The sequence below is a fragment of the Salmo salar genome, chromosome 04 (assembly GCF_965601325.2).
Source record: "Salmo salar chromosome 04, fSalSal1, whole genome shotgun sequence".
Taxonomy (NCBI): Eukaryota; Metazoa; Chordata; class Actinopteri; order Salmoniformes; family Salmonidae; genus Salmo; species Salmo salar.
Window position 1 is genome coordinate 78,629,510 of NC_138294.1, and position 15,362 is coordinate 78,644,871.

At 44.4% G+C, this 15,362-nt stretch overlaps 1 protein-coding gene across 12 annotated transcripts in view; it reads right to left on the bottom strand.

The window, feature by feature from the left end:
* sytl2a (synaptotagmin-like 2a) overlaps positions 1 to 12,450 on the bottom strand; it is a 44,642-nt gene extending 32,192 nt beyond the window's left edge. For 2 of the 12 annotated variants that reach the window (XM_045717321.2, XM_014197951.3), the window contains exon 1: positions 11,951 to 12,437. The gene's annotated coding sequence lies outside the window, so the exon portion shown is untranslated. Of the gene's footprint in view, positions 1 to 8,664; positions 8,992 to 11,950 lie in introns of those variants that run through there. The other 10 variants (XM_045717325.2, XM_014197957.3, XM_014197950.3 and 7 more) reach the window with 9 other exon arrangements.
* Between the last annotated feature and the right edge of the window lie 2,912 nt (positions 12,451 to 15,362).

Below are 15,362 nucleotides of genomic sequence, written 5' to 3' on the forward strand. Positions count from 1 at the left end.
AAATATCAGAAACTTTAAACATCCATATTAAAAAAATGGAAAGAACATGGCACCACAACAAACCTGCCAAGAGAGGGAAACCCACCAAAACTCACGGACCAGGCAAGGAGGGAATTAATCAGAGAGACAACAAAGAGACCAAAGATAACCCCGAAGGAGCTGCAAAGCTGCACAGCAGAGATTGGAGTATCTGTCCATAGCACCACTTGTAACGATCGTCGTCGGGTGATGAGGAAGCGGACCAAAACACAGCTGGGAGCGAACACATGTTTATTCTTTACACTGAAATAAACACGTACACAAAACCAAGAAAATGCCGATACGTTAACTGCTCAAAACAAAGAGACAACACCCCACAAACAGCGTGGGGGAAAAAGGAACTTAAATGTGATCCCAATCAGAGACAACTAGCGACAGCTGTCTCTGATTGGGAATCGACAGAACCCAACATAGAAATAACCCACATAGAGCTAACACAAGGCTATAACGCAAACATAGAAAACAAACCAAGGAAAAATACCCAACATGACACACCTTGACCAAAATACCCAAGTTCACCTGGTCAGGGCGTGACAGTACCCCCCCCCCCCCCCCCCCCCCCCCCCAACGGTGCGTACTCCCGGCGCACCAAACTTAAGTCTATTAGGGGGGGGACCCGGGTGGGCGCCTCACCCTCGGTGGAGGCTCTGGCCCCGGGCGTGTTCTTTCCCCCACCTCCACCTTAGCCCTACCCCTCTGGCCCGGACTGGACCACTGTGGAGCGGCATGCTCAGGCTCCGGAGCGGAGCCGTCGACGGGAACAGGATTGGGCACCGGTGGACCGGACACGGGCCGTGCCGGACTGGGAACACGCACCACTGGCTTGGTGCGGGCAGCAGGAACGGGCCGGGCCGGACTGGGAACACACACCACTGGCTTGGTGCGGGGAGCAGGAACGGGCCGGGCCGGACTGGGGACACGCACCACTGACTTGGTGCGGGGAGCAGGGACGGGCCGGACAGGACTGTGGACACGCACCGTGGGCTTAGTGCGGGGAGCAGGGACGGGCCGGACAGGACTGTGGACACGCACCGTGGGCTTGGTGCTGGGAACAGGAACGGGCCGGACAGAACTGTGGACACGCACCATGGGCTTGGTGCGGGGAACAGGGATGGGCCGGACAGGACTGGGGACACGCACCACTGACCTGGTGCGGGGAGCAGGGACGGGCCGGGCCGGACTGGGAACACGCACCACTGGTTTGGTGCGGGGAGCAGGAACGGGCCGGGCCGGACTGGGGACACGCACCACTGACTTGGTACGGGGAGCAGGGACGGGCCGGACAGGACGGTGGACACGCACCGTGGGCTTGGTGCGGGGAGCAGGGACGGGCCGGACAGGACTGTGGACACGCACCGTGGGCTTGGTGCGGGGAACAGGAACGGGCCGGACAGGACTGTGGACACGCACCGTGGGCTTGGTGCGGGGAACAGGAACGGGCCGGGCCGGACTGGGGACACGCACCACTGACTTGGTGCGGGGAGCAGGGACGGGCCGGACAGGACTGTGGACACGCACCGTGGGCTTGGTGCGGGGAGCAGGGACGGGCCGGACAGGACTGTGGACACGCACCGCGGGCTTGGTGCGGGGAACAGGAACGGGCCAGACAGGACTGTGAACACGCACTGGTGACCTGAAGCGTGGAGCCGGTTTAGCCACTCGTCCTGGCTGGATGCCCATCCTAGCACGGCATGTGCTGGGCATGTCCACCGGACGCACCGGGCTGTGCGGGCGCACTGGCGACACAGCGCGCAACTCCACTTCCCATGGCTTGGTGCGGGGAGCAGGGACGGGCCGGACAGGACTGTGGACACGCACCGTGGGCTTGGTGCGGGGAACAGGAACGGGCCAGACAGGACTGTGAACACGCACTGGTGAACTGAAGCGTGGAGCCGGTTTAGCCACTCGTCCTGGCTGGATGCCCATCCTAGCACGGCATGTGCTGGGCATGTCCACCGGACGCACCGGGCTGTGCGGGCGCACTGGCGACACAGCGCGCAACTCCGCATCCCATGGCTCCTCCTCCAGATCTTCCCTCAGCAGGTCCTCAATCAACCGCCTCATCTCCGTCTCCTCCTCCGCCGTCATCCCCCACGAGAGCAGTGGTCTGGGCTCTTCCTCTGCCCTTCCGGACCACCCCATTAGCCCCCCCCCAAAAAAAATTCTTGGGGGTGTCTTCCGGGCCTCCTCGACCGCCGCCTGCGACTCCGTCCACCGGCTGGCATTACCTCCTCGACCTGGGAATCCTTTCGCCAGGGTCCTTTCCCCGACATGATCTCCTCCCAGGTCCAGAACTCCTTCCCCTCGCGAGCCCATCTCTCGCGCTCCTTATCCTCCCGCTGCTTGGTCCTGGTTTGGTGGGGTGTTCTGTAACGATCGTCGTCGGGTGATGAGGAAGCGGACCAAAACACAGCTGGGAGCGAACACATGTTTATTCTTTACACTGAAATAAACACGTACACAAAACCAAGAAAATGCCGATACGTTAACTGCTCAAAACAAAGAGACAACACCCCACAAACAGCGTGGGGGAAAAAGGAACTTAAATGTGATCCCAATCAGAGACAACTAGCGACAGCTGTCTCTGATTGGGAATCGACAGAACCCAACATAGAAATAACCCACATAGAACTAACACAAGGCTATAACGCAAACATAGAAAACAAACCAAGGAAAAATACCCAACATGACACACCTTGACCAAAATACCCAAGTTCACCTGGTCAGGGCTTGACACCACTTTAAGCCATACACTCCACAGAGCTGGGCTTTACGGAAGAGTGGCCAGAAAAAAGCCATTGCTTAAAGAATAAAATAAGCAAACATGTTTGGTGTTCGCCAAAAGGAATGTGGGAGACTCCCCAAACATATGGAAGAAGGTACTCTGGTCAGATGAGACTAAATTTGAGCTTTTTGGACATCAAGGAAAACGCTATGTCTGGCACAAATCCAATACCTCGAATGATGGATGGCGCTAAATACAGGGAAATTCTTGAGGGAAACCTGTTTCAGTCTTCCAGAGATTTGAGACTGGGACGGAGGTTCACCTTCCAGCAGGACAATGACCCTAAGCATACTGCTAAAGCAACACTCGAGTGTTTTAAGGGGAAACATTTAAATGTCTTGGAATGGCCTAGTCAAAGCCCAGACCTCAATCCAATTGAGAGTCTGTGGTATGACTTAAAGACTGCTGTACACCAACGGAACCCATCCAACTTGAAGGAGCTGGAGCAGTTTTGCCTTGAAGAATGGGCAAAAATCCCAGTGGCTAGATGTGCCAAGCTTATAGAGACATACGCCAAGAGACTTGCAGCTGTAATTGCTGCAAAAGGTGGCTCTACAAAGTATTGACTTTGGGGGGCTGAATAGTTATGCACGCTCAAGTTTTCCGTTTTTTGTCTTATTTCTTGTTTGTTTCACAATAAAAATATTTTGCATCTTCAAAGTGGTAGGCATGTTGTGTAAATCAAATGATACAAACCCCCCAAAAAATCCATTTTAATTCCAGGTTGTAAGGCAACAAAATAGGAAAAATGCCCAAGGGGGTGAATACTTTCGGAAGCCACTGTATTTCTCTCTTTGAGACAACTACCCAGGAAATGGCTGAAACTAAGCCATATTAACATATGTAGCCTTAGAAATAAGATTAATGAAATCAATAACTTGCTAACATCAGATAATATTCATATATTAGCCATTTCTGATATAAATACTACGCATGCCAGTCTCTCTTGGCTAAGAGTTGAGAAGAGACTGACTGCATCACTTCTTTTTATAAGAAACATTCATGTGTTGAAAATCCCAAATTGTTTGCATTGTCAACTTACACACGGCTCTGACACACACACTTACCCCACCAAACATGCCACCGGGGGTCTTTTCACAGTCCCCAAATCCAGAACAAATAAAGAAAGCATACAATATTATATAGAGCCATTATTTCATGGAATGCTGTTCCATCTCATATTGCTCAAATGAACAGCAAACTTCACAGCACAACGCCTCTCCCCTATTTGACCTAGATAGACATTTTTGCAAATTTGTAAAAAATAAATAATTAAATACCATATTTACATAAGTATTCAAACCCTTTACTCAGTACTTTGTTGAAGCACCTTTGGCAGTGATTACAGCATCGAGTCTTCTTGGGTATGATGCTGGGTATAATGCTACAAGCTTGGCACACCTGTATTTGGTTAGTTTCTCCCATTACTCTCTGCATATCCTCTCTGGCTGGGCCATTCAAGGACATTCAGAGACTTGTCCCGAAGCCACTCCTGCGTTGTCTTGGCATGTGTGCTTAGGGTCGTTGTCCTGTTGGAAGATGAACCTTCGCCCCAGTCTGAGACTCTGGAGCAGGTTTTCATCAAGGATCTCTCTGTACATTGCTCCTTTCATCTTTTCATCGATCCTGACTAGTCTCCGAGTCTATGCCGCTGAAAAGAAACGTAGGGATGGTGCCAGGTTTCTTCCAGACGTGACGCTTGGCATTCTTGTTTCTCCTGGTCTGAGAGTCTTTAAGTGCCTTTTGACAAACTCCAAACGGGCTGTCATGTGCTCCGTCTGGCCAGTCTACCATAAAGGCCTGATTGGTGGAGTGCTGCAGAGATGGTTGTCCTTCTGGAATCTCCACAGAGGAACTGTAGAGCTCTGTCAGAGTGACTATCGGGTTCTTGGTCACCTCCCTGACCAAGGCCCTTCTCTCCCTTCAATGCTGCAGACATTTTTTGGTCCCCTTCCCTAGATCTGTGGCTCAACACAATCCTGTCTCGGAGCTCTACGGACAATTCCTTCATTTTTGCTCTGACACGCACTGTCAACTGTGGAACATCATATAAACAGGTGTGTGTCTTTCCAAATCATGTCCAATCAATTGAATTTATCACAGGTGGACTTCAATCAAGTTGTAGAAACATCTGACATCACCAATGTCAAGGATGGAAACAGGATGCACTTGAGCTCAATTTAGAGTCTCATAGCAAAAGGTCTGAATACTTAAGTAAATAAGATATTTAACATTTTTATAAATTAGCAAACATTTCTAAAAGCCTGTTTTTGCTTTGATATTATGGGGTATTGTGTGTAGATGCTGAGGACATTTTTTTATTTAATCCATTTTACAATAAGGCTGTAATGTAACAAAATGTAGAAAAAGTCTAGGGGTCTGAATACTTTCCGAAGGCACGGTATATGTCATAAGTATGTGGTACTGGTGATGTTTAACTCCAATCGTTATTGATATTTGATATTTTGCGCAGCGCAAGACGAGACGTAGGCCAATGTCATAGGCATTTTTCAAATCCTTTCGGGCTAAATTCTAGCTAAGCTTGGAGAGGATATTTAGGACTAACTCATTTTAAAAAGTGTGCTTTTGACGTAGAGCTACACAAGTAGGTAAATAGCCGTATAAGACTGAAAGATATAAGGTAATTTCGTCAAACTTGTGAGGCTCTCCATGTACATTAGTTGCTCATTCAACATCTTTGCTGCTACTTCATTCAATCCTGTTTTAAAAGACTCCCATACTAGCTGTTTCACATTCCCTGAGACCAACCAGAAATGTTTCCTTTGACAAATATTCCCAGATTTTCATAAAACAGCCACACGTGGTCTCTTGCTTCTACATCATCAAATTTTTCACAAGTCAAAAGAGTAGACTATAGCCCACTAGGTGCGTGTCTTTTGGTGCAGCGGGAGCAGGCAGGGGTAGTGCTGCCTGAGTGTCGCTCAGCCACTTATCACAATGCTGCTGGTTTAGTAAAGTTAGTTCAAAGCTGAATGTCTTGGAAGATCACATAATGATTCATTAGTATTCTACACAACATAACCAAATATAATAGCATAGTATAACGTTACTGTTACAACAAAAACACCACCTCATTTCTTATTAAATGTTCGGATGTTTAGCGAAATAGTCATCATTAATTAAAAAAATTGTAATACGACCAAAACTCAACCGCACAAAGCACTAGGCAGAATGTGCTTGGATTAAAACAAAATACAGGAAGGCTTTAACACCATCTGCTCTAATTTGCTCACTAAACAGTAGATCTAAATGTATATTCCCATGAAACTGATTGAGATCATATGATTAGTATGCAGACACAGTTTGAAGATTCACTGGTAAAACGTGAAGAATTATCATTCACAATTGACAGTGATGATAAGACTATTTTGGTGTGGGGGTGCTGCCCACTCTAGCTCACATCAACACCATCATTCCAGGCACCCTGGACCATTACAATTCACATAACGCCCCAACAGATCCACAGATGACGCAATCTCTATTGCACTCCACACTGCCCTCTGCCACCTCTGTGAGAATGCTGTTCATTGAATATAGCTCAGCGTTCAACACCATAGTGCCCTTCAAGCCCATCACTAAGCTAAGGACCCTGGGACTGAACACCTGCCTCTGCAACAGGATCCTGGACTTCCTGATGGGCCGCCCCAGGTGGTGAGGATAGGCAACAACACATCCGTCACGCTGACCCTCAACACGGTGGCCCCTCAAGGATGTGTGCTTAGTCCCCTTCTGCAGTCCCCGTTCACCGATGACTGCGTGGCCGCGTACGACTCTAACACCATCATTAAGTTTGTTGACGACACGACAGTGGTAGGCTTGATCACCGACGACGACAAGTCAGCCTATAGGGAGGTCAGACTCCTGGCAGTGTGGTGCCAGGACAACAACCTCTCCCTCAAAGTCAGCAAGACAAAAGAGCTGATCGTGGACTACAGGAAACGTAGGACCGAGCACGCCCCATTCATATCGACAGGGCTGTAAGGATCTATCATGGTCCACACACACCAACACAGTCGTGAAGAAGGCACAACAATGCCTCTCCCCCCTCAGGAGGCTGAAAAAATGTGGTATGGGCTCTCAGATCCTCAAAAGCTACACCATTGAGAGCATCTTGACTGGCTGCATCATCGCTTGGTATGACAACTGCTTGGCATCCGACAGCAATGCGCTACAGAGGGTAGTGTGTACGGCCCAGTACATCACTAGGGCCGTGCTCCCTGCCATCCAGGACCTCTATACCAGGCGGTGTCAGAGGCAGGCCCAATTGTTTTTGTCAAAGACTCCACCCACCCAGGTCATAGACTGTTCTCTCTGCAACCGCACGGCCAGCGGTACCGATGCAATAAGTCTGAAACAAACAGGACCCAGAACAGCTTCTACCCTCAAGCCATAAAACTGCTAAATAGTTAGTTAAATAGTTGCCCAGACCCTTTTTGCACAAACTTGTTTTTGACTAATCACATACGCTGCTGCTACTGTTTATTATCTATCCTGTTGCCTAGTCACTTTATTCCTAGTTATATGTACATAGATAACTCACTTACCTCGTACCCCTACACATCAACTCGGTACTGGTACCCCGTGTATCTAGCCAAGTTACCATTGCTCATTGTGTATTTATTATTACTTTTATTATTACGTGTTTTACTTTTCTATTATTTTCTATTTTCTTTCTCTCAATTGTTGGGAAGTTTCACTGTTAGTCTACACCTGTTGTTTACGAAGCATGTGTGTCACGACTTCCACCGAAGTTGGTCCCTCTCCTTGTTTGGGCGGCGTTCGGCGGTCGACGTCACCGGCTTTCTAGTCACCACCGATCCACGTTTCATTTTCGATTTGTTTTGTCTTCATTATACACACCTGGTTTCCATTCCATAATCATTGTTCCCTATTTAACCCTCTGGTTTCCCCCTTGGTTTTGTGCGTGTTTGTTATTGTCAAGTTGTCTCGTTTTGTGACCTGATTATTTGTCTCCTTCGTGGAATATTGTTTTTGAGTAAAGTTACGGTTATTACTCATCTCTGTGTCCTGCGCCTGACTCCGCCTTACCCGCATCACCTAGACCTTTGACAATGTGACTAATACAATTTTATTTGATTTGGTTTCCTTTGACCACACAGTCACACAGTCCCAGATCATTGGTACTCTGTTGTAACACGCAAGCATTCCTTTTGGTGCTCTAAGAGTTTCCGTCAAGACAGCTCGCGGTGTATGAAGGAGACTGGCGCTCGATAGTTCCTTTCCATTCGATGTTAATCAGTGGGCTCGTCACAAGGTAGATTTATTGTCATATACTACATGACCAAATGTATGTGGACACCTGCTCATCGAACATCTCATTCCAAAATCATGGGCATTAATATGGAGTTGGTCCCCCCCATTGCTGCTATAACAGCCTCCACTCTTCTGGGAAGGTTTTCCACTAGATGTGGGAACATTGCTGCGGGGACTTGCTGTCACGTCCTGACCAGTAAAGGGGTCATTTGTAATTGTAGTTGGTCAGGGCGTGGCAGGGGGTGTTTGTTTTGTGTGTTTTGGGGTTTTTTGGTTCTAGGGGATTTTGGTTCTAGTTTTCTATTTCTATGTTTCTTTTCTATGTGTGGCCAGGTATGGCTTCCAATCAGAGGCAGGTGTCTTTCGTTGTCTCTGATTGGAAGCCATACTTAGGCAGCCTGTTTTTCCTGTGTTTTTGTGGGTGGTTATTTTCTGTATAGCCTGTGTGCCTTATGGAACTGTTTCATCGTCTGTTTATTTTGTTTTGAGTGTTCTTTCCAAATAAAGAAGAAAGATGAGCACTATACCCGCTGCATTTTGGTCACCTTTCATCGACGCCTGTGACACTTGCTTCCAATCAGTATTGCTTCCAAGACCATTCATGAGGTCAGGCACTGATGTTGGGTGATTAGGCCTGGCTCGCAGTCGGCGTTCCAATTCATATCAAAGGTGTTCGATGGAGTTGAGGTTAGGGTTCTGTGCAGGCCAGTCAAGTTCTTCCACTCCGATCTCTACAAACCACTTCTGTAGGGACCTCGCTTTGTGCACGGGGGCATTGTCATGCTGAAACAGGAAAGGGCCTACCCCAAACTGTTGCCACAAAGTTAGAAGCACAGAATAGTCTAGAATGACATTGTATGCTGTAGCATTAAGATTTCTCTTCACTGGAACTACTGCACACTTATTTGCCATAGAATGATACGTGGCTGGCCCGGTTGAGATCTAAATACCATTAGCACAAAGCAGGATATTATGCAACATCAGTGAGAGGTGCCTTTGACTATATTTGGAAGCAAAATTGTTCTCTATTCAATCACAGAACTGTTGAATTCTGCTGGCTCTGAGGTTGAGTCATAAGTGAGCCATAAAGAGGTGCTTCATTCACAGAGAGAATCTGCTCAACCTGGAATAGGGTGAAATTGCCCCTAGATGCTGATCTTGGGTCAGTTTAGCATTTTCCTCATAAATGGTTAAGATTAGGATTGGGGGAGGGGAAGCTGATCCGAGATCTGTACCTAGGGGCAACTTCACCACGGGGCGCACAACCTCATCAAATACATTTTTCCATTTTCCATTTCATTCATTAAGCAGATGCTCTTATCCAGAGTGACTTACAGTTGAGTGACTTACAGTGCATTCATCTTAAGATAGCTAGGTGGGACAACCTCATATCACAGTCATAGTAAGTACATTTTTCCTCAATAAAGCAGCTATCAGCAAATTTCCACTGATTAACATGGTATGGAAATGAACTATCAAGCGCCAATCTCCTTTACACAACTGGTGAGTTGTCTTGAAGGAAACACAGAGCACCAAAATGAATGCTTGCATGTTACAACAGAGTACCAATGATCTGGGACTGTGTGACTGTGGTCAAAGGAAACCAAATCAATGTGACTGGCAAAGTTTGAGGTACTAGGGGGATTACCAATCATCTTCACCATTTTTAAAAATGTAACTAAGCAAGTCAGTTAAGAACACATTTTTATTTACAATGACAGCCTAGGAACAGTGGGTTAACTGTCTTGTTCAGGGGCAGAATAACAGATTTTTTCCTTGTCTGCTCAGGATTTGATCTTGCAACCTTTTGGTTACTAGGCCAACGCTCTAACCACTAGGCTACCTGCCGCCCATTACCAGGGCTATAAACAGAGCACGTCATTAACTTTAAAGAATGCAACAAATCCTGTTTTCCTCAAGGGGACTGGTTGCTTTGCTATGTACACAATCAGATTAGACTGCATTTCCTTATTTGCAGCAGTAGCACTTCCTTCAGAGAATGGAAGTTTGAACCAAGACAACTATGCCAGTGATAAGCAATATGGGCACATACATTGCTTGTAGTAGTCCATGTGTCTTTCAATGTTGTAGCGAATGTATCGTAAAATAGGTTAGAACAAAATGGCTAATGGAGCTACAGTAAAATACTTTTATTCGTTCTTTGTCGCCGGATGAAATGCATGACACTGAAATAAAAACAGACATCTAATGTATAAACCTACTAACTAAGTTCCACAATCAGAGGGCAGTATACTTGGGGTGGCAGGTAGGCTAGCGGTTAGAGTGTTGGGACAGTAACCAAGAAGTTGCTTGTTTGAATCCCTGAGCTGGCGAAGTGTAAAAATCACCTGTTCTGCCCTTGAGCAAGGCAGTTAACCCCACAACTGCTCCCTGATGGTGTTGGTTAAGGCAGCCCCTTGCTCTACTTTGAGGGGTTGGGTTAAACGCGGAAGACACATTTTGGTTTAATGTTTTTCAGTTGTGCAACTGACTGACTAGTTATCACCTTTCTTTACACTGGCCTTTAAACCTGACATGTTTTCCCAATGCCAGTAGGGGCGGATCAGTCTATGAATAGGCAGCTAAGGAAAGATCTCAGATAAGAATATGCATAATTATTTTCATTTACAATCTAGGATACTCTTGGTTTAGGTTTGTTATACATCTGCGCTGTTGAACACATTTAAAAATCTGGCATTTAGAACTCACAAACCACATATCATTCTATGGCAACACGATGTACTGTACAAATTATTTGTATGCTAGAAACAGGATGTATGCTTATAGGGATTTTACCCCCCCCCCCCCCCCCCCTCCTTTACACACCTTGTGAGAAGTCTTGAAAGAAACGCTTAGAGAACCAAAAGGAATGCTTGCATGTTACAACAGAGTACCAGTCATCTGGGACTGTGTGATCGAAGGAAAATATGTGAAAATATGTGAGGTCAATGTTAAGCCACAGGTTTGCAGAGAACATCATACAAATGTCAATGGAGTGTAGCATTTGTTGGTATTTGTTTACAATGTATGGTTGTAGGTGAAACATCTAATGAGTGTAGCTTGCATAAGAACGTCTGCCCTGTGCTTGCTCACTTCAGAGAGCTCACCAATTTAGAGGTTGACTTGAGTGTGGTGCATGCAGCATCCAATACTCCTGGCACAAATATTTTCAATTGAGACAAATGGAAGTTGATATTTTAAAGGAGGCCTGTCCACCTGGGCTCTGGGGTGAAGTTTCCCCTAGGTACAGATCTAGGATCAGCTTCTCCTCCCCCAACACTAACCATTAGTGGAGGGAATTCAAAACTGACCCCAGATCAGGGTCTAGGGTCAAATTCACAAACACCATGGCCCTTGGATTAACTTTTAACTGGCCTTTCAACAAAGCATGAACATGCATGAAAAATAATCCTTCCCAAAATGTATGTCCTCATATCATTTTAATGTTGTGATCTGATATTTTTTCTAGAGCTAGGGCCTACACATTATTTTTCACTGAACTGATTCTGTTTAGCAGAGGCTGATGGGAGAGATAAAGTTGAATTGGAACTTCAATTGAATTTACGTAACAATGGGGAAATGGCAAAATGATCAGTTTGCAAGTTTTATTGAATCCAGGAAACAAAAATCACACTGCATAAACCAAGTGCTGCAGTTGATTTACAATATGTAACATTTCCCGCAATGTATTGTTTTATGGCAAAATATTGAGTTAGGTACAGTATTCAGAAATAGCCTTACTAAAACACGACTGTTATCATCGCACGCAATACATAGAGAAAAATAAACATTGTTTTAATTTATATTCAGAAAACGCCAGATAACACTTACCCAAGACAAGACAACTGCGTCGCACCGTGAGAACAACTTCTTGAGTGGTCCCGAGGAAATGGATTATGTTCAAACCCAAGCACGAGGCTCAGCCGATGAGTCGAAACTCACAGCATGAAAGATTTCGTTAGATGCTGCCATTTCCTGGTGAGCCTCGCTACTCAATGAGAGATGTGTTGATGATGTACATGTCATAAAGACATATGAATGTTAACTTGGTTGTTCTATTGGTTTTGTGACTGTTTAAATTAGTTTAAACTAATTTATTAAGTCTGGGTGGAGATTGCGTTAGTGTGTGTGTGTGTAGAGTTTAATGGGGGGAGAAATAACGGAATACATACATACATACATACATACATACATACATACATACACCTTGCCTTTCTACTTTATCCGAAATGTAATGTGCTGCTCTACCAGCTAACAATCCTAGGAAAAGAGAACGGGTTTATAATGTTACCCGTAATGTTCCCCTAATGTTTGAGTGTCCAGATTTCCGTTAGTTAGTGGAACATTCAGGAAGTATTCACACCCCTTTACTTTTCCCACATTTTGTTGTGTTACAGCCTGAATTTAAAATTGGTTCAATATATTTATTTATTTTTGTCACTGGCCTATATACAATACCTCCTAATGTCAAATTTGATATTTTTATTTTTATATTTTTTATATTGTAGTTACTCCACAATACTAACCTAATTGACAGAGTGAAAATAAGGAAGCCTGTACAGAATACAAATATTCCAAAACATGCATCTTGTTTGCAACAAGGCTGCAATACTGCAAAAATTAACTTTTTGTACTGAATACAAAGCGTTATGTTTGGGGCAAATCCAATGCAACACTTTACTGAGTACCACTCTCCATATTTTAAGCATAGTGGTGGCTGCATCAGGTTATGGGTATGCTTGTAATCTTTAAGGACTGGGGAGTTCTTCAGGATAAAAAAGAAACGGAATGGAGATAAGCGCAGTGAAAATCCTAGAGGAAAACCTGTTTCAGTCTGCTTTCCATCAGACACTGGGAGATGAATTCACCTTTCAGCAGGACAATAACCTAAAACACAAGGCCAAATGTACACTGGAGTTTCTTACCAAAAAGACAGTGAATGTTCCTGAGTGGCCGAGTTACTGTTTAGACTTAAATCTGCTTGAAAATCTATGGTAAGACCTGAAAATGGTTGTGTAGCAATTATCAACAACCAATTTGACAGCTTGAAGAATTTTGAAAAAGATTATGGGCAAACGTTGCACAATCCAGATGTGGAAAGCTCTTAGAGACTTACCCAGAAAGACTCACAGCTGTAATTGCTGCCAAAGGTGATTCTACAAAGTATTGACTCAGGGGTGTGAAATATTATGTAAATTAGATATTTATGTATTTGATTTTCAATACATTTGCTGAAATGTCTAAAACATGTTTTCACTTAGTCATTATGGGATGTTGTGTGTACATATACACAGAACATGGTTACCATGTTCTCAGAATATAAGACATTAATGTTCTAGACACGTTACAGGGGACGTTGCAATAACAATGTGTCCAGCTTTAACAATGTGTCCATCAACTTCCCACCAAATATGCACACAACATGGTTGCTACTTGCTCAGAATATAAGATATTAATGTTCTAGACACATTTAATTGGAATGTTGCAATAATATTTCTGTGTATATCAGTTGTCAGGACGTCACCTGATGGTCCCAAAGAAACGTTCTCCAAAAAAGAACGACACAACCCACCCTGTTATTGCTGCCAAGGCTAACAAGGCCCTGATTGGTGAGCCACTGATCCATTCACAGCTATTTGTCTGTTGGCAAGGTTAGGGACACTGACACACAGTGCTTTCAACTTACATATCTGACACACTTTGACTACATTCTGCATGTTCATTTATACAGTAATTATTATTCAACATATCTTCACCTAGGATATGAACTCACAACCTCTTGGTTCACAGCATTTAGATAATCCTGCTATTCCACCATGTCTGAGTCAGTTATCTGTTCATTTGACTATTCTCTCATCATTGATTTGATTGACTTATTTCAAAAATTTAAGGGCTTTCTGCATAGTTGCCTAATCTTGGTGGGGCATATTAAACTGTTTTAATGATACTTCTGAATCACTAAGATTAATGAACATTTTTCTTCAGTGTACTTTTAACATAGCTGAGATTTACTTCAAAGTGCATTCCTGTATAGCTTACACCTATCAAGTTGTTTCAGATTCACACAAATGTCTAAGGAGGGGGTAGGGTTTCTTCTGGACATGGCCTAACTATACTGGCCCAATAAGCACATACCCATGTGACTAATAACATGTTATTTGATTTGAACAAGGTTTCCCAGGAAACACAGCTTGGCGCCTGCTACAGTACTTGGCCAGGTATTGTACTTCAACCGGTATATTCTTACTCGTGTGATGGGAAACCTAGAGTTGATAGGGACATAAATTAAGAAGTCAGGACCTGGTGGCATAACAGGTCAAATGTAGGCTAAGGTTTTGGGGTGGAGGGTTAGTGGCTGTAAAGGAGGTGTCGACCCTGGTTCAAGTCCATCCCTCAACTTCACTAGTTGAATAAGAAAAGATGCGACCTTATCAGCATATTTTTAGAGAAAGATTGCCTTAAGGCTAGCTAAATCTAACTGTGTTAACATTTGGCTGAGGGGAGGAGGCGCGACGCAGACACTAAATTGGCCTGCTAATACAGAACTACTAAAGGCCCAGTGTATTGCTTCAGTGAAAAAATATTTGTTCAATATTTTTTTTATTCAGATTTTTCAGCACCCCTACTTCCCGAGGCTATGCTTATGTCCGTTTACCAAACTAGCTGCAGAGTTGGGTAGGTTACTTTCTAAATGTAATCCGTTACAGTTACTAGTTACCTGTCCAAAATTGTAATGGTAACATCATTTTTGGATTTCCCGAAATCGGTAACGTAATCTGATTACATTCTGTTACTTTTAGATTACTTCCACCTTAAGAGGCATTAGAAGAAGACAAAATGTATCTTACCAATTGAATGACATCTATTGCAGGATAAATCCATGTTAAAGTTTACATAGCTGGTCATATATGGATGTTACATTTTACTTTATGGGTTGGTTATGTAGGCTTCTTCTATCTAACCCATCGTTTTCTACTACGTACTATAATATGATTAAATTATATCTTTACATTAATACATATAATTTACAAGTCCAAAAATGGATGAAGCAACTACAGATTGCCCCTTTAAGTCTATCAAAAGTGTGCGAGTTTCAGCATGTGTCCATTTATTTTATTTTATCAGCATGTATTAGATTGAGCAAAAAAAAACCACTTTTATTCCGTAGGCTGGGATCCGCACTATGCAGCTGTTGTGAGAGCCCATTTTTCACTGGCTGTCCACTGATTAGAAAAACAATGAC